The sequence below is a fragment of the Cetorhinus maximus genome, chromosome 16, assembly GCF_964194155.1.
Source record: "Cetorhinus maximus chromosome 16, sCetMax3.hap1.1, whole genome shotgun sequence".
NCBI classification, from domain to species: domain Eukaryota; kingdom Metazoa; phylum Chordata; class Chondrichthyes; order Lamniformes; family Cetorhinidae; genus Cetorhinus; species Cetorhinus maximus.
In genome coordinates this window covers 71,758,553-71,782,306 of record NC_135894.1, presented here as the reverse complement: position 1 = coordinate 71,782,306, position 23,754 = coordinate 71,758,553, and the positions used below count along the sequence as shown (strand labels likewise).

Here is a 23,754-nt window from a genome sequence, read left to right as displayed (position 1 = left end):
CATGCAATATGCCTGATGACGAGTTCCTATTCTAGTAGCTAGGTCTGTTTCTCTCTATCTCTCGCACACATTTTATATAAATCTTATTAAATCCCGTACGTTGTGAGGGGGGGGGAGGTGAACAACGTACCTCTGGACTGGCTGTTTCTCTTTCAACCCTCCCTTCCCTTTTCTGCTGCTGTAGTTCGTATTTAAACAAACTAAAAACGAGTTCTTGTAACAAGGCAGTTCTTTCTGCATGTGTGTGTGTGTGTCACACCGACAGGGGGAAAAAAAAGAGATGCAGGTTTGCTGTGTATGCGCACACATTTATACAGAGATGTTTTTATAAGCGAGAGAAGGTTAGTTAAACAGTGTATGTTTCTCCCAGTTGTTACAGTCTGTCTCTTTGGTTGCTCTCGGCTCTTGCTCGGGCCTGGCAACCAATGAGGGTCCCTCTTGTAGTGGCAGCTTCTCGCCCTCGTCCAAACAGCCGGAGAGAGAGAGAGAGAGAGGGAGTGTGAGAGAGTGAGTGAGAGAGAGAGGGCCAGCAGCAAGCAGCAACTTCTCCTTCAATCCGCCTGACTGTCACTTGCACAACAACAACCAGCAACAGAACAACAAGCAGCGACTTTTTAAACATACAACTTCTCTCACCCAACGCCACCCCGAGCCGGGGGTGGGGGAGAAGAGAGCACTCATTAAAGAGAGAGAGAGAGAAGCAGACTGTGTGAGAGAGAGAGAGAGAGAGAGAGAGGCTTTAAAAGGGCCGCCGGACGGACGGGACCCCGGCACCAGGTGTGTACCAGAACCACCATTTCAGTGACTGTAAACTTTTCATTGATTGTTTATCTCTGGCTTTTGGAAATACTGATCATTTTGTGGCGTTTGCGTGTGTGTGAGAGACCCAAGTAGGCCAGAGAGAGAGCAGAGCTAGGCCAGTGTTATAACACAGGGAGAGAGAGAGAGAGAATGTAGACAAGTGAGAATAATAAAAGGAAACTGTTGGCAGAGGGGGAGAGAGAGGATTGTGTCTCAGTCAGGGCAAAGTGGGATTTGTGCTGACATAAACCCTGCCTTTGGCCATGGGTAAATGTTGGGGAGGGGAGGAGGAAGGGGGTTAAATGCCGGGATTACAGGCGGCGAGCTGTCTCCATACTGGACAATAATGTGATGTTGTCAATAACTTAGGGAGAGGGAGAGAGAGAGAGAGAGAGAGGCCTAGTCCTTTAAACCCCGTTTTCTCATCTCTCTCCCTGTAATGGTGGAGTGAAAGCAATCGGCTCGGGGCTCAGACCGGGCTTTTCGCTTTCGGTTTTCTGTCATGAAAAAACAAACAAAATAAATAAGGAGGAAGGGGAGGGAGAGGGGGGGGACTGGATCGGAGAGAGAGAGGGAGAGGGAGATCGGTTTGTAACGGCGAAAGGATCAGCTGGTTCCCTCAGTACAGGAAAGTCTCTCAGTGAAAAACCCCCATTAACATCCAGAAATCTGCAGCCACCTCTCTCATTTTGCAAGAGTTTGAGCCGGGCACCGCCGTGACCTCCCCTCACAGAGAGAGAGAGAGAGAGGGGGAGAGGGAGAGGGAATCTGATGGATGAATAAGGTAGAGAGACAACACTGTGCAGCCTCTGTACCTGCTTTTTCTGCCCTTGTCTTCTCTGATCAAATCCCATTACCGCCTCATACGAGATTTGCTGTTTAATTATCCAGTGGTGCTGCGATACCACAGCTTTAAACACATCGCTGTTTATTTATTATTATTTTAAACCAGTGCACTTTTTCTCAGGAAGTATAATTCTGGTGCTGAGTGGGACCCCCCCCCCTCTCCCTCTCCCTCTCTCTCTGAGGGGAGGTGGAAGCTGAAACCATTCCGTGTCCTGCAAATGACACGTTTATAAGCGACTCACTCAGGCCAGGGCACTTCTTTTCCTTTCCTCTTTTTAAAAAAACAAAATAACCCCCCCCCCCCCCCCCAAAAACAAATTGTTATTAGTGTACAGGAATACAGGGACAGATCACTGAATGGCCTGGTGATAATCCACCAGAGATCTAACCTTGTAACTAAGAGGGAGTTTGGGTGAAGCAGGATGGAGTAACCAGCACTGAAATGGCAGCTTGTTTTGGGGGAGTTTTTTATCCTCCCTCCCTCCCTCTTTCTTTCTCTCTCCCTCCCTCTCTCCCTCTCCCCCTCTCTCTCTCTCTCTCTCTCTGTATGAGTGAGGTTTTTTGCACTTGGTTTCCCCGAAGCAAGATGGACTCTCTCGCTGTGTCTTGTCAGCCTTAGATCGACATTTTGCACAGCGATGCAAACTTGAGCTTGGCCTACTTTTACACTGCAAATAGTGTGATGGGATTAGAGGAAAACGGAACAACGTTTCTGAACGGCGATCGCCTTTAAATTGTAACTTCGGTCACTGTACTTTTTTGTTGCATTTGGGTTCTGTCGAGTTGCCTGTATCAAAGAGATTTTTTTCCCTGTGTATGTGTGTGTGTGTGTGTGTGCTGCAAGTAGTCCTTTTCCGGAACACCCCGTGTTTTGACGTGTGGTTTGAATGTACCTGTGTTGCTATCTAACAAACTGATTGATTTTTTACACTTTCTAATCATTCTTAGTGCCGAAAACTGTAAAATGACAGTATATTCTACTATTTTAATACGTAAGGCGTAGTGTACGTCCCATGTGCCGAGTATGTATAGCACTGTCGTATGGAGCTGACAGGTCCTGTAGCTACTGGCTGGGGCTAGTGAGCCAATAGCTAATGCAAGATTTAGAGTCGATCTGAAGCAAAATTCGTCACACTTCGACTTCTTAACTAAGTGCAAATAATATTGTTAACCCATGATGACATTTATAGCTTGCACTGGGAGTCTTTGATTCACAGTTTTAATTCATATTTCTGTTAAATACAGGTGTGATACTGGAGTGTAGATGAGTATGTCAGAAATCTCAGGGTGTACTGTTTGTTTTCAAAACTTCAGTTCTTCGAATGGAATAATAAGCGGAAGATCAAGGAAGTGAAGAGTTCTTGTTGGAAGAAAAGTAAGGCAAAGGAATCAAGTAAACTATTTTGTAATTGGAACTGGTGGCTTCTCAATCGAAAATGGCTGTTTATAAAATGGATTTAATTTCACAATTGATGAAAATAATCTAACCCACAAGTGATAACTTGTGTGTGAGATGATAGTGGTTTTCCTTATAAGGGACATGAACTTCAGGCTTTCTCCATTAGTCACAAAAATTGCCAATTGGAACAATAGTTGGCCAGATTTGAAGTTTATAATTGAAGTGTTAATGATGCAATTTGACAAAGTGCATTATTTTATTAAATAAGATGTGAACTATACCTTATTTCTAAACTTTTCTGCAATACTTTTTAGTATGCAATTTTAGTGTATTCCAGATATCTCAGTGGCTTTAGGAGGACAGTGGCACATTTACACTGAAGTAAAAAAGGAATTCAAGTGCACGTCAGAGATTGTGGTACATATTGGTACCAATGACATAGGTAGAAAGAGGGATGAGGTCTTGCAAGCAGAATTTAGGTAGCTAGGAAGCAGATTAAAAAACAGGATCTCAAAGGTAGTAATCGATGGATTACTTCCGGTGCCACGTGCTAGTGAGTATAGAAATAGGAGGTTAGTCCAGATAAATGCGTGGCTGGAGAGATGGTGCAGGAGGGAGGGCTTTAGATTTCTGGGACATTGGGACCGTTTCTGGGGGCGGTGGGACCTATACAAGGCGGACGTAATGCACCTGAACTGGAATGGGACCAACATCCTTGTGGGGAGATTTGCTAGTGCTGTTGGGGAGGGTTTAAACTAACTTGGCAGGGGGATGGGATCCTGAGAGGAGGTTCAGCAGGGGGAGATGCACAGCCAAAATTAGAAGAGAGAGTAACTGAGTCTGGAAGGCATAGAAATTATAGGCCAGTTAAGGCACAAGGGAGCTTGGCAAAGTTGGATGGTATTTATTTTAATACAAGGAGTTTGATGAATAAGGCAGATGAGTTGAGGGCACAAATTACCACATGGAAGTATGATGTCATTGCTGTCACAGAGACATGGTTGAGAGAGGGGCAGAATTGGCAGCTCAATATTCCAGGATATAGGGTCTTCAGGCGAGATAGGGAAGGAGGGAGTATTGCAATATTGATCAAGGAATCAATTACAGCAGTAAGGAGGGATGACATCTTAGAAGGCTCCTCAAATGAAGCCATATGGGCAGAACTTAAAAACAAAAAAAGAGCAATCACATTGCTGGGAGTGTACTATAGGCTCCCAAACAGTCATAGAGAAATAGAAGAGCAGATATGTAGGCAAATTTCAGAGAAGTGTAGAAGTAATAGGGTAGTAATAGTGGCGGATTTTAACTTCCCCAGCATTAACTGGGTTAGTCATAGTGTGATAGATTTAGAGGGAGTGGAATTCTTAAAATGCATCCAAGAGAGCTTTTTAAGCCAGTACGCAGAAGGTCCTACAAGAGAGGGGGTGGCCCTGGACTTAATTTTAGGGAATGAAGCCGGGCAAGTGGTAGAGGTATCAGTGGGGGAGCATTTTGCAGATAGTGATCATAATTCCAATAGATTCAAGGTTGTTATGGAAAAGGACAAGGATGGACCAGAAATCAGAGTTCTAAATTGGGGGAAGGTCGATTTTAATAAGATCAGATATGATTTGGCCAGAGTGGACTGGGAGCAGCCACTTTTAGGTAAATCTATGTCAGAGCAGTGGTACTCATTCAAGAAGGAAATAGGGAGAGTACAGGGCCAACATATTCCAGTAAAGACAAAGGGTGGGACCAACAAATCCAGGGAACCCTGGATGTCAAGGGATATACAGGTTTGGATAAAGAGAAAAAGGGAGGCTTAAGGGAGATACCGAGGGCTCAAAACAGCAGAAGCCCTGGAGGAGTATAGAATGTGTAGGGGAGAACTTAAAAAAGAAATTAGGAAAGCAAAAAGGTGGCATGAAAAAACATTGGCAGGTAAAATAAAGGAAAGTCCAAAGTTATTTTACAAGTACATTAAGAGTAAGAGGATAACTAGGGAAAGAGTAGGGTCCATTAAGGACCATAGTGGTAATTTGTGTGTGGAGCTGGAAGACATAGGTAGGGTTCTAAGTGAATACTTTGTGTCGGTGTTCACAAGTGAGAGGGACGGCATGGGTATGGAAATCAGGCAGAAGGACTGTGATATACTTAAAGAAATTAGCATAGAAAGGGAGGAGGTTCTAAGTGGTCTGGCAGGCTTAAAAGCAGATAAATCTCCAGGCCTGGATGAAATGTATCCCAGGTTGTTGAGTGAGGCAAGGGAGGAGATAGCAGGGACACTGGAAATAATTTTCAATACCTCTCTGGCCACAGGAGAGGTGCCAGAGGACTGGAGGACAGCCAACGTGGTATGTTATTCAAGAAGGGAGGAAGGGGTAAACCAGGGAACTACAGGCCAGTCAGTCTAAACTCAGTGGTGGGGAAGCTATTAGAAGCAATTCTGAGGGACAGAATTAATCTACACTTGGAGAGGCAGGGATTAATCAAGGACAGTCAGCATAGTTTTGTTGAGGGGAGGTCATGTCTGACCAATTTGATTGAATTTTTCGAAGAGGTGACCAGGTGTGTAGATGAGGGCAATGCATTTGACGTAGTCTACTTGGACTTCAGCAAGGCTTTTGATAAGGCCCCGCATGGGAGATTGATAATGAAGGTAAGAGCCCATTGGATCCAAGGCAATTTGGATCCAGAATTGGCTGAGTGGCAGGAAGCAGAGGGTGTTGGTCGAGGGGTGTTTTTGTGACTGGATGCCTGTGACCAGTGGGTTTCCACAGGGATCGGTGTTGGGTCCCTTGCTGTTTGTGGCATATATAAACAACTTAGACTTGAATGTAGGAGAGTTGATCAGTAAGTTTGCGGATGACACGAAAATTGGTGGGGTGGTAAATAGTGAAGAGGATAGCCTTAGATTACAGGAGGATATAGATAGGCTGGTCAGATGGGTTGATCAGTGGCAAATGGAATTTAATCCAGATAAGTGTGAGGTGATGCACTTGGGCAGGACAAAGAAGGCGCGGGAATACACGATGAATGGTAGGACCCTGGGAAGTACCGAGGATCAGAGGGACCTTGGTGTGCATGTCCACTGATCCCTTAAGGTAGCGGGAAAGGTAGATAAGGTGGTGAAGGAGGCATATGGGATACTTGCCTTTATTAGTCGAGGCATAGAATGTAAGAGCAGGGAGGTTATGCTGGAACCGTATAAAACGCTGGTTAGGCAACAGCTGGGGTATTGCGTGCAGTTCTGGAATCCGCATTATAGGAAGGATGCACGAGAGAGAGTGCAGAGGAGATTTACCAGGATGTTGCCTGGGCTGGAGAGTTTTAGTTATGAGGAGAGATTGGATAGACTGGGGTTATTTTCCATGGAGCAGAGGCGATTGAGGGGGGACATGATTGAGGTATAAAACTATGAGGGACATAGATAGGGTAGACAGGAAGGAACTTTTCCCCTTGGTGGAGGGATCATTAACCAGGGGGCATAGATTTAAGGTAAGGGGCAGGAGGTTTAGAGGGGATGTGAGGAAGAATTGTTTCACCCAGAGGGTGGTGGGAATTTGGAACTCACTACCTGAAAAGGTGGTTGAGGCAGAAACCCTCATAACATTTAAGAAGTATTTGGATGTGCACTTGCGATGCCATGGCATATAAGGCTATGGGCCTAGTGCTGGAAAATGGGATTAAAATAGTTAGGTACTTGTTTGACCGGTGCAGACTTGATGGGCTGAAGAGCCTTTTTCTGTGCTGTGGACCTCTATGACCCTAAAATGACCTTGTGTACTAAGATATACCACTATGTTAAAACATTCCAGTTGATTCTCTTCTCAAAGATATCACAACTTCAGCTATTAGTTTTGAAGATCTTGCATGAGTGAAAACATCTGCATGTTTTGAAAGCTTTAAAGAGCATTCTATACTCAAAGTACTGTTATTAGTATTTCCTAACAGTTGTATTAATGGCATCTGGGATTAACGCAATGCATCGACTTGCTGTCATTTATTACCTCTTTGTTTAGTATTTACATTGAGAATAGTGCATGCAGTTCTACTCACCATATTAGAAAAGGAATATAGAGGTACTGGAGAGGGTGCAGAGAAGATTTACAAGGATAACACCAGAAACGTGTAGGCATACACAGTTGGAAACGATTGAGGGGCTGGGTCTCTTTTTTTCTCTTGAAAAATGGAGGTTGAGTAGTGATCTAATGAAGGTCTTTAAAATTATGAAAGGCTTTGATAGATTGGATGCAGAGAATATGTTTCCGCTTGTCGGGAAGAGCATAACTTGAGGCCATCAATATAAGGCAGTCACCAGAAATCCAAGTTGGAATTGAGAAGAAATTTCTTCATCCGAAGAGTGGTGAGAATGTGCAACTCGCTATCACAAGGGAGTGGCTGAAGTGAGTAGTTCAGATGCATTTAAGAGCAAGCTGGACAAGCATTTGTGGGAGAAAGGAATGGATGGTTAGAATGGTAGATTTTGATGAGGAAAGATGGGAAGAGGCTTGTGTGGAGCATGAACACTGTCGTGGACTGGTTGGGCCGAATTATTTGTTTCTGTGCCATATGTCCTATGTAATCCTATTATATCTTTTAAGAACCCATAATTTAGTTTTCCTGGTAATGTTACTTTTATTCTAATAGCATCAGTTATTCCAAGTACATAGGTACATCATTGCTATTTTCTTGTTGCACCACTCAGTCTTCTCAGCTCCATGAAAATGCCAATGCTGCCAGAACCACTGTAGCTACAAAAGAAAAATTGTGTTTTAACTGCAATGTGGTTCATCTTGCGTGTTTCTAAATTATTTCTCTGTTGGCTAAAGAAGTGGTTAATCATGCTGGACTAGTGTTAATAATTAAAGGTATTTTAATGGTTGGAGTAGAGACCCATCTCTAAAAATCTGCAGAGTGTACTACACAAGTAGATGGTCTTAATGAACCAGTTCATTCTGAGCAGGTGGATTCCACACTGCATTGCCTAGCTATGGTAGCACTGAAGGTGTAAGTGGCATTTATGCTAAATTCTGAAAAAACTGTTGTGGGGAAGGAGAGAAAATCGGTAACTATCCTAGTAGTTATTTCCAAGAACTGGCAACTCAAACTGGAGCCAGGGAAAAATAATTTGTTTGATGTATTTGTACCTTAGTGTTCTATCTACAAGGATGGGGATCCTAGTGAAATTTAAAATCACCGAATAATTCAGTTGATTTCAGTGACTCTTGGCTTTTTTGTGACATGTTCTGGCATGTATATCAGATGTGTTTGAGGCCCATGTTGTATAAAAAAGGAAAACGGTGGATCTTATTCTCTTGGAGAATGCATGGTCATGATTTTACACAAATTTTATACAAATCAAGCATTAAATGACTGTCAAACTTCAGTTACATTGTTTTCATTCATTTCTGTGAGGTTTTCAACCTAATGTTTTGTGCAGCCCTTGCAAAAGGTGAAAAGGACTATGTGTCCAAATTTTGGACTTTATCTGGGATTATGTAGCCCAGCTTCAGGATCTAGGTAAGGACATCAATATGCTTTTAAGGTAAGATTATGCATTTTCACACATCCTGCTTGAAGTGGTCTTCACTGATAATGTTAGGTCTAATTGAAAGAGAATGGCCTTGAAGTGTCCAGTCTTGGCATTTCTGAAAGAACCGTTGGCTTTTCACAAATTTCATGTTGGTGAACCTCCTTGTGCGCTTGTTAAGCAGTGAGCTATTGTAGCGAATGCTGCCATGTTTATAGTCTTATGGTTTTGCACAGGGCAGGAGAGATTCTGATGTGGTGATTGAAAGATGTAAGAGGTTTTGTCCCAATTGTTGATTCAAATTAGTATCTGGGGTTTCTGCTGATAACTAATTTAACTTTGATGTAGTTGTTCTTTTGCATGCAATCCTGAATAAAGGCCACTGTTGTCTTGTCTCTCATTGATAATATGAAAACCCCAGAGTGAATTAAGCTTTTGGCTTACATAATATGTTTCCAGACAGTTCTTTATGGTTTAAGCTCCTAGCCATGAAAAAGCATGCTACCTAAGGCCTTGTGCAAGATCCAGGACCAATCCTTAATGTGGATTAGTGACAAAAGGGGGAAAAAAATAGGAGGTACATATCTTACACCAAGTTGTTGGTTATAGGAAGTTGACTCATGACAGGCATTTTCCTATCTGAAAGTATCTTACATGAAGACTTGATTAAGTAATTTCTTATAAGTATGGCTGGTATGAGATGTTGGACTTAGAAATTGCTGCTGAAGTGTTACTCCTCAAATTAGTGGAAATTCCATTTGATGGGGTATGATGTGTGTCCATACTGTGATCAGGTGGCAGTATGCTCACCCATTTTATGGTGAGTTTTAATGCTCACTGTGGTGCTTGTGAGGAGTTCCTATGACTTGCTGTTTGCCTAGTAAGAGCTCAGTCGAAAGGTCTAAGAACCAACCAATGTCTACAATTGTTGGGGATGAGAGGAAGGTAATGGGCGTTTTGTTGTTGATGAGTTTGGCCCAAGAGGCATGCCTGGCAATGGGAGATTGGGACCAAGTTGATTTTCTGTAATCCAAAACCTAGTATGGGTTGATCTGTAATACTCCAAGATGTGGTGATTGAAATTAATATTATTAATATTAATATTAATGATTGACTGGCCAACCTGTCCTGTTGATAGGATTTGTCCTGCCACTGGCTCGTTTGGCTTGAAATATAAGAATACAAGAACAGGAATTGACCATTTAGCCCCTCGAGCCTCTTCCCCCGTTCACTGAGATCATGGTTGATCTCCAACCTAACTTCATATACTTGCCTTTGCCTCACACCCTTTAATACTTAGGGATAAAAAAGACCTATCAATCTCCGATTTTAAAATGAACAATTTATGTAGCATCAATTTCAGTTTGAGGAGGAGTTCCAAACTTTTACCACCTGTACTAAACTAACCCTGCAAACAACTGCCCTGTGTGTGAAGGTTATCACTGTGTTGGTACAAGTTGCAGTTTCAGTAGCTTAATCTTGAGCAGAACTTTTAGCTACACTTGCGTACAAGATCTAGGCTGACACTTACTTTCAATGTAGTACTGAAGAGTGCTGCATTGTCCATGTCTTTCACTCGAAGAAATACCAAACTGAGGCACCATCTGACCTCTTGGGGGTGGTGGGGGCAAAGATCCTGGGGCACTATTTTGCATTCGACTAGGGGATTCCTCCTCCATGTAGTGGCCAATTTTTAACTCTCAGCCAGTGTCACTGAAACAGATTACCTGGTCATTATCCCATTGTTGTTTTGGAACCATGCTGTGTGAAAATTGGCTGCCATGTTTCTTGCATTACAACGGTGATGAAAGTTCAAAAGTACTTCATTGGGTGTAAAGAGCTCTGAGAAGTCCTTGGGTTCTGAAAGGCACTAGATAAATGCAAGTCTTCCTTTTAAGTTTTTATTGCGAACCCTTTAGCATTGACTTTTTTCAATTTGTACCTAAATTTTCTAATTTAGTTGAAATGGCTCCATATGAGAAGCACTAACATCAAGTAAAGTGAATCTCTAATTATTTCTTTGTAGGCTGTTTTCAGCAATCATAAGTATGGCGATATTTTCCGACCTATGTCTGGTGGCCAGTGGACCAAAAAAATGTTTCTCAGAGGAAAATAACAGAATCACCATAAATGTATTGAAGTAAAACCCTTGTTATCACACTGCGTTCATTGTCACTTTTTGTAAGATGGCAAATTGAAAGTGACAGTAATAGGAATCCTCATTCTCACATACCAAAGTGCACTGATTATCCAAGATGGTTATTGGAAATTTAAATAAAACAAGTTTCCCCCAAATGATTCAGCTGGTTAAGCAGCTGAGTTTTACAAACCGCTGTTGTCAGCTGTCTCTCGGTTCGAGGGTCATGTCTACTCAGGATCATGTCTACTCAGGATCATGAGTTGGGTCTTCATGGGTCATGGGTGGTCTTGTGACTGAACAGGCCTATTCTCAATCCACAGATCATCGGGCACCTGGGGCAGGACGTTCCACAAGGTAGTGCAATTCGGAGTGCAGGATTTACTTCTTTTTCCTTTCCCCTCCGTTGCTACTCTGCTTCATCATAGATTCAAAGTGTGATGGAGCTTGATGGACAAGTTCAAAGTTGACACAGTTTTGAACAATTGGTAGCAAGCTCTTCCCAGTCATTAATGTCAATGCTGCTGTGTTTTAAGGAGAGTTTTAGATGTCTTTGATGACTTTTCTTTGTCCTCCCTGGAACACTGGCGATTGGAGAGTTGAGAAAACAGGACCTGTCAGTGGAGATGCTTTTTGGCTATTCTGCCAAATGGTCCAGTCCAGCAAAGTTGGTTTTGCAGGAGTTTTGCCTGAATGGTTGTGAAGCTGGCTTTAGGAAGTACACTAGCATTTGTTTGACGGTCCTCCCATTGAATCTGGAAGATGCGGCGGAGGCAATGCTGATGGACTACCTCTGTGTCGTTGATACACAGTCTAGTTCTCACTGCAGTACAGGGGAGGCGGTGACGTACTGGTATTGTCACTGGACTTGCAATCCAGAGACCCAGGGTAATAGTCTGGGAAGCCAGGTTCGAATCCCACCACAGCAGATGGTGAAATTTGAATTCAATAAAAGTCTGGAATTAGGAGTCTAACGATGACCATGAAATCATTGTTGATTGTTGTAAAAACCCATATGGTTCACTAGTGCCCTTCAGAAAATCTGCCGTCCTTACTTGGTCTGGCCTATATGTGACTCGAGGTCCACAGCAATGTGGTTCATTGTTAAATGCACCCTGAAATGGCCTAGCAAGTCACTCAGTTGTATCCCAACCAGGCGGACCAGCCGGCATCGACCTAGGGACCGGAAATGACAATGGAAAACTCAGCCCTGTCAAATCTGCAAAGTTCTTCTTGCTAACATCTCGGGGCTTGTCTCACGAACTAGTCAAGCAACAGCCTGACATAGTCATACTCACAGAATCATTCCTTACAGACAATGCCCCAGAAACCACCATCACCATACCTGGGTATGTCCTGCCCCCCTGACATGACAGACTCACCAGAGGTGTTGCCCTGGGAGTTCTCAACATTGACTCTGGACTCCATGAAGTGTCATGGCATCAGGCCAAACATGAGGATGATGACCACGTACCGTCCCCCCTCAGCTGATGAATCAGTGCTCTGCCATGTTGAACACCACTTGGAGGACTAGGTGGCTAGGGCACAGAATGTACTCTAGGTGAGGGATTTCAATGTTCATCACCAAGGGTGGCTTGGTAGCACCGCTGACCAAGCTGGCCGAGCCCTAAAGGACATAGCTGCTAGATTGGGTCTGCGGCAGGTGGCGAGGGGACCAAAAAGAGGGAAAAAAATACTTGACCTCATCCTCACCAACCTGCCTGCTGCAGATGCACCTGTCCATGACAGCATCGGTAGGAGTGACCACTGCACAGTTGTTGTGGAGACGAAGTACCACCTTCACATTGAGGATACCCTCCATCGTGTTGTATGGCAACACCACCATGTTAAATGGGATAGATCTTGAACTGATCTAGCATCTCAAGACTGGGAATCCATGGGGAGCTATGAGTCATTGGCAGCAGCAAAGTTGTATTCAGCCTCAATCTGTAACCTCATGGCTCAGCATATCCCCCACTCTACCATTGCCACCAAGCCTGGTTCAATGAAGAGTGCAGGAGGGTATGTCAGGAGCAGCACCAGGCATACCTAAAAATGAGATGTCAACCTGTTGGAGCTACAACACAGGGCTACTTGCATGCCAAGCAGCATAAGCAACAAGTGATAGACAGAGCTCAGCGATTCCACAACCAATGGATCAGATCTAACTCTGCAGTCCTGCCACATCCAGTTGAGAATGGTGGTGGACAATTAAACAACTCACTGGAGAAGGACGCCCCACTAATGTCCCCATCCTCAATCACATCAGTGCAAAAGATAAGGCTGAAGCATTTGCAACAATCTTCAGCCAGAAGTGCCGAGTGGATGATCCATCTCGGTTTCCTCTGGAGGTCCCCCGCATCACAGGTGCCAATCTTCAGCCAAACCGATTCACTCCATGTGAAATTGGGAAACAGCTGAAGGTACTGGATACTACAAAGGCTATGGGCCTTGATAATATTCTGGGAATAGCACTGAAGACTTGTGCTCCAGAACTTGCCACGCCCCTAGCCAAGCTGTTCCAGTGCAGCTACAACACTGGCATCCACTAGGAAATGTGGAAAATTGCCCAGGTATGTCCTGTACTTAAAAAGCAGGACAAATCCAACCTGGCTAATCACCGCCCCATCAGTCTACTCTCCATCATCAATAAAGTAATGGAAGGGGTCATCAACAGTGCTATCAAGTGGCACTTGCTTAGCAATAGCCTACTCACTGGTGCTCAGTTTGGGTTCCGCCAGGGCCACTCAACTCAATAACTGATCAAAGCCTTGGTTTAAATGTGGACAAAAGAGCTGAACTCCCGAGGTGAGGTGAGAGTGGCTGTCCTTGACATCAAGGCCACATTTAACCAAGTGTGGCATCAAGGAGCCCTAGCAGAACTGGAGTCAATGTGAATCAGGGGGAAAACTCTCCACTGGTTGGAGTCATACCTAGCACAAAGGAAGATAGCTGTGGTTATTGAAGATCAGTCATCTCGGTTCCAGGGCATCGCTACAGGAGTTCCTTAGGGTAGGCAACTCGGCTCCACTCTGTCCAAGGGCAAATTAGGGATGGGCAATAAATGCTGGTGTAGTCAGCAATGCCCACATCCTGTAAATGAATAAAAAAAGTGTGGTGATGACAGCTGCTCCGTGTGCTAGGACTTTTGTTTACTTGCGGAGATCTTTTTTTGTCAAACACTCGCTACTGTAGATTGCAGAAAGCTGAGCTGGTGCAGCCAATTCGGTGTTCGATCTCCTTGTCAATGGTAGGCTTTTGAGAGGGGTGGCTGCCTAGGTATGGGAAGTGCTCAACTTATTCCAGAGTGTCTCCTTCACCATAAATGGACATGGAGTATTTGGCTGACCAGTTATGGGTTGGTATGATTTTTGATTTGGCAACATTCAAGGACAGACCAAGTTTCTTGTCTGCAGAATTGTAGAGATCGGGATTGGCTTGCAAATCTGGTGTAGAGTGGGCAATGACACTACAGTGATCTGCAAACTGTAGACCATGTATGTCCAAGGTGGTCAGTTTAGTTTTGGCATGGAGGTGACTGAGGTTAAAGAATTTTCCCTCCAGGAGGTATTTAATACTGACACCAGAGGGCACTTGATCTTTGATGAAGTGAATCGCCACTGTCAAGTAGATTGTAAATAGCATGGGGGCTATTACAGAGCCTTGCTTGACCCCGATCCAGATTTTGAAGGCGCCTGTTTCAGAACTCCCACTCGACAGTTGTGTCATATGATCCTGAAGCAGTTGTAGGTTTGTGATGAAGTTTATAGGACATCCAAATCTTTGGAGCACAATCCATAGAACCGTGTGATTTATTGAGTCAAGTACTTTGGTCAGGCCGATGAATGCAATGTAGAGTTCCTAATGGTGTTCTCAATGTTTTGCTTGGTTTTGTCTGGGAGGTCTAAATCCACACTCTGTCTCTGGGAGAATTTCCTCAGCCACAGGATCTCACTGATTCAGGAGAATGCATGTCAGGAAATTTCCTGCTATGGACAAGAGGGAAATACCTCAATAGTTTCTGCAGCATGATTTATTCCCCTTCTTGAAGGTTGTTAAATTGTTGCATTCCAGAAGTCAGTTAGAAGTTCTTTTTCTCCAAGCTCGTAGGATGAGTGCATGGCATCTTGATGTGAGCAAAATCCCGCCAGCTTTGAAGACCTCATCTGGAATATTATTGGGGCCACAGGCTTTATTGTTTTTCATCCGATTGTTTGTTGCAGTTCCCCTGTTGATGCTGGTTCTCCCATGGATTCTACCACAGGGTACTGGGGGAAGGCGTGGAGAGAATCAGCTGCCATTGTGGATTCATGGTTAGGAATTGTTGTAAATGTTCTTTTCAGCGTTGACATGTCATTGTCATCCTTTGTGAAGAGAAACACCATCCAGCGAGCAAAGTGGATTTTATCCATTTGACCTTGGCCTGTAGATGGCCCTGGTGGCTTCAAAAAAAGCTTTACATGTCATAATAGTCGGCACATCATTGGATCTCTTGGGCTTTCTTTTACCATCACCTTTCCTTTATTTTCCAGATTTGTCATTGGGTGTCACCCTTGAGCTGTTGGTATGCTGCCTTCTTGACTTGCAACTTTGAATTGTTCTGTCAGGCAATGAAGGCTGCTCACTTTTGTTCTAGGAGGTTACATATTTCAGCATCATTTTCATCGAACCAGGCCTGGTGATGACAATGCTCGAACAGTCTAGTGCAAATAACTTTATTTTATCCCACTGTTCTGGAATTCTTCCTCTTGGACTTTTGGGCCTTGCAATGTCTTGGTGCTAGATGGATGTTCATCACCAATTGAACAATTTATGATCAGTTGAGCAGGCATCAGTCCACAGCATGGATCAAGTGATACAGACATCACTTAGATCTTTGACCTGAGCAATTATATAATCCAGGAGGTGCCAGTGCTTTGAGCTAGGATGCCTCCATCTGGTTTTGTATTTGTCCTTCTGGTGGAAGAGGGTGTATATTATAATGAGGTTAAGCTGAGCATATTTTGTCAGTAGGAGAATGCCATTTGCACTGGCTTTTCTTACTCTGTTTTTCCCAATGGTTCCACTCTGGGCATCGGAGTCATGACCAAACCTGGCACTTGGGTTCCCCAGAAGGATGATCTTTTCTTCTTTCTTTTTTAGGGATGGTAGTGAGGACTTCACCAAGGTCAGAATAGAACTTTTTCTTAACACCCTCATTGAAGTCAAGGGCCTGGGCATAAATGCTGATGGCACATTGGTTACGGCTGAGCTGAAGATGAAGTGTCATGAGTCTTTCATTTACACAACTGGGGAGTTCTGGTAGTGTATCCAAGATCCTATTCCGGATGGCGAAACCAACTCCGTGGACACAAGGGTTGCTATCAGCCTTTCCTTTCCAGTAGAAAGTGTAGCTCCCTGCTTGTTCCTTCAGCTGCCCCTCCAGAGGAAGGTGCGTCTCACCGAGGGCGGTGATGTCAATTTAGAACCTAACTTACATGATATGATTGTAGTTCTTCTTTCCAGATGGTCACTCTTGAGTTTATCCATTAGTGTTCTAACATTACAAGTTGCAAAATTTAAAGTTTTTTTTCTTTCTTTGACCACAAATATGGTGACACCGCAGGGTGTGGTTCCCCAGCCAGGAGAAAGTGGATCAGCCTATTTTTGGGGCACCTTTTCTAGCCCCGTCCATGCCCCATTTGAGTGAGCAGAGGGCACCCTGAAGAAGACTGCTCAGTCACTGATGCTGCTGCCCAAAGACACCCCTGTCCTTACATAAATGTCCAACGACCTTCCATGTATCTGTCGCCTGTGTGCAGATTCTTTACTAGGGACTCCCAGGTTCATAGCCTTGACCCCGTCGCCAATTCTCTATCATCACAGGGCTTGGGAAATGCACCCTGGTAGAAGCCTGGTTTCTAGTGTGGGAGGAAATCAATTTACTAATATTTAATCCATGTAGGATACAGGGCAACATGGGGAATGCTTTGAACATGCATTTATTGCAGCACACAAGTTGCATGCATAAGTTTATATAGTTTAGCAAAGTCTAACTATGCTTTTAATATGTACATGATTTGCGTAGATGTGTGTATCTTTAGTGGAGCCTGGAGTAATTCCTCGTAATGTCACTGGGCCAGGTATGTTCTGGAGTTTTGCATTGTTATAAAACTGATAATGATGAATGAGGTTTCCATTACATTGTGATTTTGGTTTTTGTGGAAACAGCAAAATAACTTGTTCCAGCATTCTAGACCTAACACTTCAGTTATGTCAGTTTTTATGTGAACTTGTTTTTCAGCAGAAATATGTACGTATTGGGGATTTGAACTGTTCAGAAGTGTGCAGTTAGTATAAACATATGTACAGTACGAGTTTAACTGGTATTTACATGGTTCATTAACTTGTAGTTTCTGACCATTTCTTTTGTAATGCATTGTATAACAGAAATGGAACTGAAATAACAAACCTTTTTGTCAATGATGGACCATACTACATTGCAGCAGGAGTAGCCCAGTCAGCCACTCGAGCCTGTTTTGCTATTCAGTTAGATCATGGATAGATTATGTATCTCAACTCCACTTACCAACCTTTGATCATATCGCTTGATACTCTTATCTTAATAAAAAATCTATCAATTCCTGCCTCAAATTTCAGTTGACCCAGCTACCACAGCCTTTTAGGGGAGAGAATTTCACATTTCCATTACCCTTTGTCATGGAAAAATTGCTCCAGGTTTCACTTCGAAACACTAATGCTTTAATTTTAAAATTGCAAAATCATAGAATCATAGCAGGATTAAGGAACAGAGGGAGGCCATTTGGCCTGTTGTGTCCATGCTGGCTCACTGCAAGCCAACTCAGCTCATCGCACTCCCACATCCTTTCTCCGTAGCCCTGCAAAATTTCTCTCTTCAGATAATGATCCAATTCCCTTTTGGAAGTCACCATTGAATCTGTCTGCATCATACTCTCAAACAGTGCATTCCAGGTTACTTGCTGCATAAGAAAAAATAGTTTCCTCATGTCGCCATTAGTTATTTTGCCAGTTGCTTTAAATTAGTGCCCTCTGGTTCTTGATCCATCCGTCAGTGGGAGCAGTTTCTCTCTATCTACACTGTCAAGATCCCTCGTGATTTTGAACTCCTTTTTCAAATCTTCTCTCAACATTCTCTTCACAATTCAGCTTCTCCAATTTATCCATGTAACTGAAGTCCCTTGTCTTTGGAACTGTTCTCATAAATCTTTTCTGCACCCTTTCTAAAGCCTTTACAACCTTCCTAAAGCGTGGTGCCCAGAACTGGACACCGTCCTCCACTTGAGACCGATTCAGTGTTTTATAAAGGTTCATCATAACTTCCTTACTTTAGTACTTTATGCCTCTATTTATAAAACCCAGGATCCCACATGCCTTTTTAGCCACTTTCTCAGCCTGTCCTGCAGCCTTCATCGATTTATGCATGGAAATCCCCCAGATCTCTCTGTTCCTGCATTGCCTTTAGAATTGTACCCTTTATTTTGTGTTGCCCCTTGTCGTACTTCCTACCAAAATATGTCACTTCACACTTCCCTGCATTAAATTTCATCTGTTACCTGTCCACACATTTCACCAGCCTGTCTATGCCTTCTGGAAGTCTATCATCATTCTCCTCGCGGTTCGCAATACTTCCAAGTTTTGTGTCATCTTCAAATTTTGAAATTATGCCCTGCACACCTAGGTCTCATCCGAAAAACAACCATTCACTACCATCCTCTTGTTTCCTGTCACTCAACCAACTTTGTAACCTTGCTGCCTCTGTCCCTTTTATTCCATGGGCTTCAACTTCGCTGGCAAGTCTATTATGTGGTACTTTATCAAATGCCTTTTAGATGTCCATATACACTGTATCAACTGCATTACCCTCATCAACTCTTTGTTATCTCATGAAAAACTTAATCAATTTAGATAAACATGATTTTTCTTTAACAAATTGCTGACTTTACTTATAATTAATCTACAGTTGTCCAAGTGACTGTTAATATTGTCATGAATTATTGTTTCTAAAAACTTTGCCATAGCTGGTTAACTGACCACTAGTTGCTGGGTTCATCCATACACTTTTTTTGAACAAAGGTGCAACATTCCTAATTGGTTTTGATGCTAATGAGGGAACAAAAGCACCAAAACTAAATATGGCCGTCTGTAACTGCAGTTCTGTCTGGATGAAATTAAGGCCATAATTGCTGCCATACTCATTGAAATTGAAACATAGAATGTACTCGCTGTACCTGATGTACATGTCCTAACTGGAGGCACTATTGTAAAATGCCAATGCATGGAACTTCTCACGTGTTGGTAGAATGGTCCATGCATGAATGACTTGCCACTGGGTGATGCCTGATGTCACTGTCACTGGGTGAATTACATAAAGCAGAGGGCCCAGTGCTGTTCAGCACCACATACTGAGCTCGGATTAAGGTTGATCACAATATTTTGTGTCAAATTGCAGTATACTGTTAAGGGTTTATAAGTTGGATACTTAAATTTCATCCAAATGGCTAATTTATTTTTGTGATAGATTGCACGTACATAAGAACATAATCACTCAGGAGTGAGGGTAGGCCAGCTGGCCCACTGAAGCGTCTCCCTCTTGTACGTAATTTGTATTATAGTAGTATAACATTCTTTCCTAGCCGAAATTTTCAGAGTACCTTGTATTGACCATGGAAATCACAGAAGAAACCCATTGCTTGTAATCTCTATTTAAACTTGCAGGCAGAAAAGAAATCAGCTCCTTGATTGTGCAGTGCAAATCATGATTTGCTCTACAAGCGCATGTAGAGATATCATAACTGAATTTGGATGTGTAGTTTTGTGACATGATTATACGCTGAAGGGTGTATGGTTTAGTGGCATCATTTACATTGTGGTGTGTGCAGTGGTATCATAAGTGACCTGGAGTGGGAGAAATATAGGATTTTTAAAAAATTAAATTGTGTAGAATTGCACTAATTTGGGGCTGATAGTCATTCTTTAAATCCACATTGAATTTCTTTTCCCAGTGCCTTGATGTAATTGACAAGTCTTCAACAATGAGGTCGGTTGAAAGGTAGTTTTATTTCACTGGGTTTTGAAGTTGCTTTTCACCCAGTCTCAAATTTCCTTGTACATTTTCCTCCAGAATCATGCCTAAACCTAAATTTTTCCAAAAAGATAAAACTTTGAAGTTTGGTTTTGCCTGAAAATAGTTGCACTATTTAACTGAACGTCATTTCCATTTAATTTGTGAATGCTGAGGCCTAGTGCATTCCATTATTTTGTTATTTTTGTTGTAGTTCATTTCTTGGAATGGGGTCATAATTATGGTAACCATCTTACAAAATTGCCCCATGTGGAAATACTGTTGACAATTGTATGGGTAGTGTAGTAAATGCCACCATTTATATTGCTGATTGACAAATTGAGAAAAATTGGCTTATATGTAAGCACTTTAAACCTGAGTGAGAAAGCTGTGAACATCAGCACCACTCTCAAGATTTGAGCAAAAATTATAGACCGATACTTCATTGTAGTACTGGGGAAATGCTACATTGTCAGTGGTGCAGCCTTTGGATGTCACATTAAACTGATGCTTTGACTGCCCCTTCTGGCACTTCATAAATATTAAAGATCCGTAACAATGGAAGAAGAGTAGGAATCCCACCCAGTCTTTTCCCTCTACCGATATCAACAAAAATGTCATTCGTAACGTTGCTGTATGAAAAATAACTGTTATGTTCCCTATATAACAGCAATGGCACACACAATGTAGCTCCTGATGCGCAGGTGGTGGAGGGAGTTAATGTTTAAGGTGATGGATAGGGTGCCAATAAAATGCACTGCTTTTTCCTGGATGTTGTTGCAATTCTTAAGTGTTTTTGGAGTTGTACTCATCCAGGCAAGAAGAGAGTATTCTATCACAATCCAGACTTGTGGCTTATAAGTGATGGAAAGACTTTGAGAAATCAGGAGGTGAATTGCTTGCCACAAAATACCCAGCCTTTGACCTACCCTAGTAGCCACAGTATTCAAGTGACTGGTCCAGTTAAGTATCTTGTTAATGATAACCCCCCCAGAATGCTGATGGAGGTCCTACAATGTTAATGCCATTAATTGTCAAGGGGAGATGTTTACAATCTGTTTGGCTGGAGATGGTTATTGCCTGGTGATTGTATGGTATGAATATAACTTGCTACTTTATCATCTTAAGCCTGGATATTGTCCAGGCCTTGCTACATCTGGACATGGACTGCTTCATTACCTGAGGAATTATTAATGGAATTAAACACTCTGCAATCATCGATGAATATCCCTACTTCTGACCATGGATGATCATTGATGAACCAGCTGAAGCTGGTTGGGCCTAGCACTGAAGAACTCCTGTACCAATGTCCTGAGACTGAGATGATTGATCTCCAACAGCCACAACTGTGTTCCTTTGTCCTACTTGTGACTCCAACCAGTGGGGCATTTTCCCTCGATTCCCACAACTTCGGATTTTCTAGGGCTCCTTGACGCCACACCTGGTCAAATACTATCTTGATGTCAAGGGCAGTCGTTCTCAGTTCACCTCTTTGGAATCAGCTCTTTTGTTCATATTTGGACCAAGGTTGTAATAACTCCTGGGACCGAGTGGTTCTGGTGAAACCCAAATTGAGCAAATGTGAGCAGGTTACTACTGTGTAAATGTCGCTTGATGGCACTGTCTATGACATCTTCCATCACTTTGCTGATGTTGAGAGTAGACTGGGGCAGTAATTCACTTAATTGGACTTGCCCTGCTTTTTATGGACAGGATGATAGGCAATTTTCCATTTTGTTGGTTAGGTTCCAGCATTGTAGCAGTACAGTTAGCTCTGAATCACAATTCTTCAGCACTACAGCCAGGATGTTGTGGGGGCTCCATAGTTTTTGCTCTATACAATGTGCTTAGCCATTTCTTTATATCTTGTGGTGTAAATCGAATTGGCTGAAAACAGGCACATGCGACAGTGCAGTGGAGACCTCAGGAGGAGGCCAAGATGGATCATCGAGTCAGCATTTCTGGCTGAAAAAGGTTGCGAATGCTTTATCCATATCTTTAGCACTCACATGCTGGGCCTCACCATCATTTGAGGATAGGGATGTTCATAGAGCCTCCTCCTTTTCCCATTAGCTTAATTGTCCACCACCATTCATGACTGGATGTGACAGGATGCAGAGATTTGATTTGATCCGTTGGCTGTGTGATCACTTGGATCTGTTTAGCATGCATGTAGCCTTTTGTTGTAGCTTCACCAGGTTGGCACCCCTTTTTCACGTATGCCTGGTGCTGCTCCTGGTATACTCCTCTACACTGTCGCCTGGCTTGATGGTAATGCGAGAGCAGGGGATATGTCAGGCCACGAGGTTGTAGATTGTGGGAGTATACATTCTGTTGCTGATGGCCCTCGTTGATGCCAAATTCTGTGGTGTTAGAGCTGTTTGGAATCAATTAGCACAGTATGAAGACAGGACTTAGTTTCTACAAAAAACGCTTGGAATCCTATAAGTACTGTCATGGACAGAGACCCCTGCAACTGGTTGGTGAGGATGAGGTCAAATTGCTTTTTTCCATCTTGTTGGCTCGCGCCATCTGCTGTATGCCCAGTCTGTGGTACTTCTGAGTAGTGGTGCTACCAAGTCACTCTTAAGGGCATTGATTCATCCAGAGTTTAATTTGTGTCCCCTTGCAGAATACTGATGGATCAGCAGAGGGAGGGATGGTAGATGGTAAGCAGCTGATGTTTAACCTGGTGCAATGAGACTCCCTGGGGTCCAGAGTCAATGTTAAATATTCCTGCAGTGCTGTCACCTCTGGTATATATGCCCTGCCGATTGGAGAGGACATTGGAGATAGTGATGGGGGATTCTTACATGTTGGCTGATAGGTATGATTCTGTGAGTATGACTTAGGCTGTTGTTGCTTGGCTAGCCCTTGGAACAGTTCTCCCAAATCAGATACGAGGCGGGATTTGAGCTCCCGTCGCTGGATTGATAGTCCAGGCCTCTGGATTACTAGTCCAGTAATGTAGCCAGCATGTTACTATACCTCCATTGCATTGTGATGGGCTACGGATTGGTGGGACTGCAGGTTTCTTGGAGGAGAATCTTGGGGCAGTGTTAAAGCAATGGCCAGATTGGAAAACTTCATTGGTTTTAGCATGTCAACACTGAAAAGTAAAAGAAGAATGATACAATTCTTTCTCTTAATTTCCAGTTTGAGTTATATGACATGTTGCTTCAGTAAATCTATTATTGTACAGTGATGGGCGATCCAATTTTGTAGAATAGCTGCAGCAAGAATGACCAGAGTAAATGTCAGATACTACATTGTAGGTTTCTTGTTAACTATTAGGAATGCCATTGAAAATCCAGTAGGACATATAATATCATTCACATCCTTTGTGTGATATTCTAAGGCGAGAAGAGAATTGCTTCCATCTGACTTGACACCTTTATCGAAGAAGCTATTTAACTGGTCAAAGTAAAACCATGTTCTTTTGGTTGCTCAGATATCAAATCCAGGGTTCTCTGACTGAGCTTGTTTGTTTTATAGTAATTTGGAGACTTTTATTCAGACTGCCAGTTGCATCAATGTCTACATAATCCTTTGTGAATTGTGAGGAGGATGCAGAGAGCCTTCAAGGGGATTTAGACAGGCTCAGTGAAGGGGCAAGAACATGGCAGATAGAATATAATGTGGAGAAATGTGAAGTCATGCACTTTGGTAGGAAGGACAGAAATGCAGAGTGTTTCTTAGATGGTGAGAGGTTTGGAAGTATTGATGTCCAAAGGGACCTGGGTATCCTTGTTCATAAGTCATTGAAAGCTAACATGCAGATGCAGCAAGCAATTAGGAAGGCAAATGGTGTGTTCGTCTTAATTGCAAGAAGATTGAGCATAGGAGTAAAGAAGTCTTGTTGCATTTCTCTGGAGCCTTGGTGAGACTGCACCTAGTGTATTATGTGCAGTTTTGGTCTCCTTATCTAAGGATGGATAAACTTGCTATAGAGGAGATGCAATGAAGGTACACCAGAC

General features: G+C 43.0%; 1 protein-coding gene across 6 annotated transcripts in view; it reads left to right on the top strand.

The window, feature by feature from the left end:
- The first annotated feature begins 233 nt into the window (after positions 1–233).
- Positions 234–23,754, top strand: part of bbx (BBX high mobility group box domain containing) — a 206,377-nt gene continuing 182,856 nt past the window's right edge. For 2 of the 6 annotated variants that reach the window (XM_078560038.1, XM_078560034.1), the window contains exon 1: positions 235–777. The gene's annotated coding sequence lies outside the window, so the exon portion shown is untranslated. Of the gene's footprint in view, positions 778–1,960; positions 2,384–2,892; positions 3,023–23,754 lie in introns of those variants that run through there. The other 4 variants (XM_078560035.1, XM_078560039.1, XM_078560041.1 and 1 more) reach the window with 4 other exon arrangements.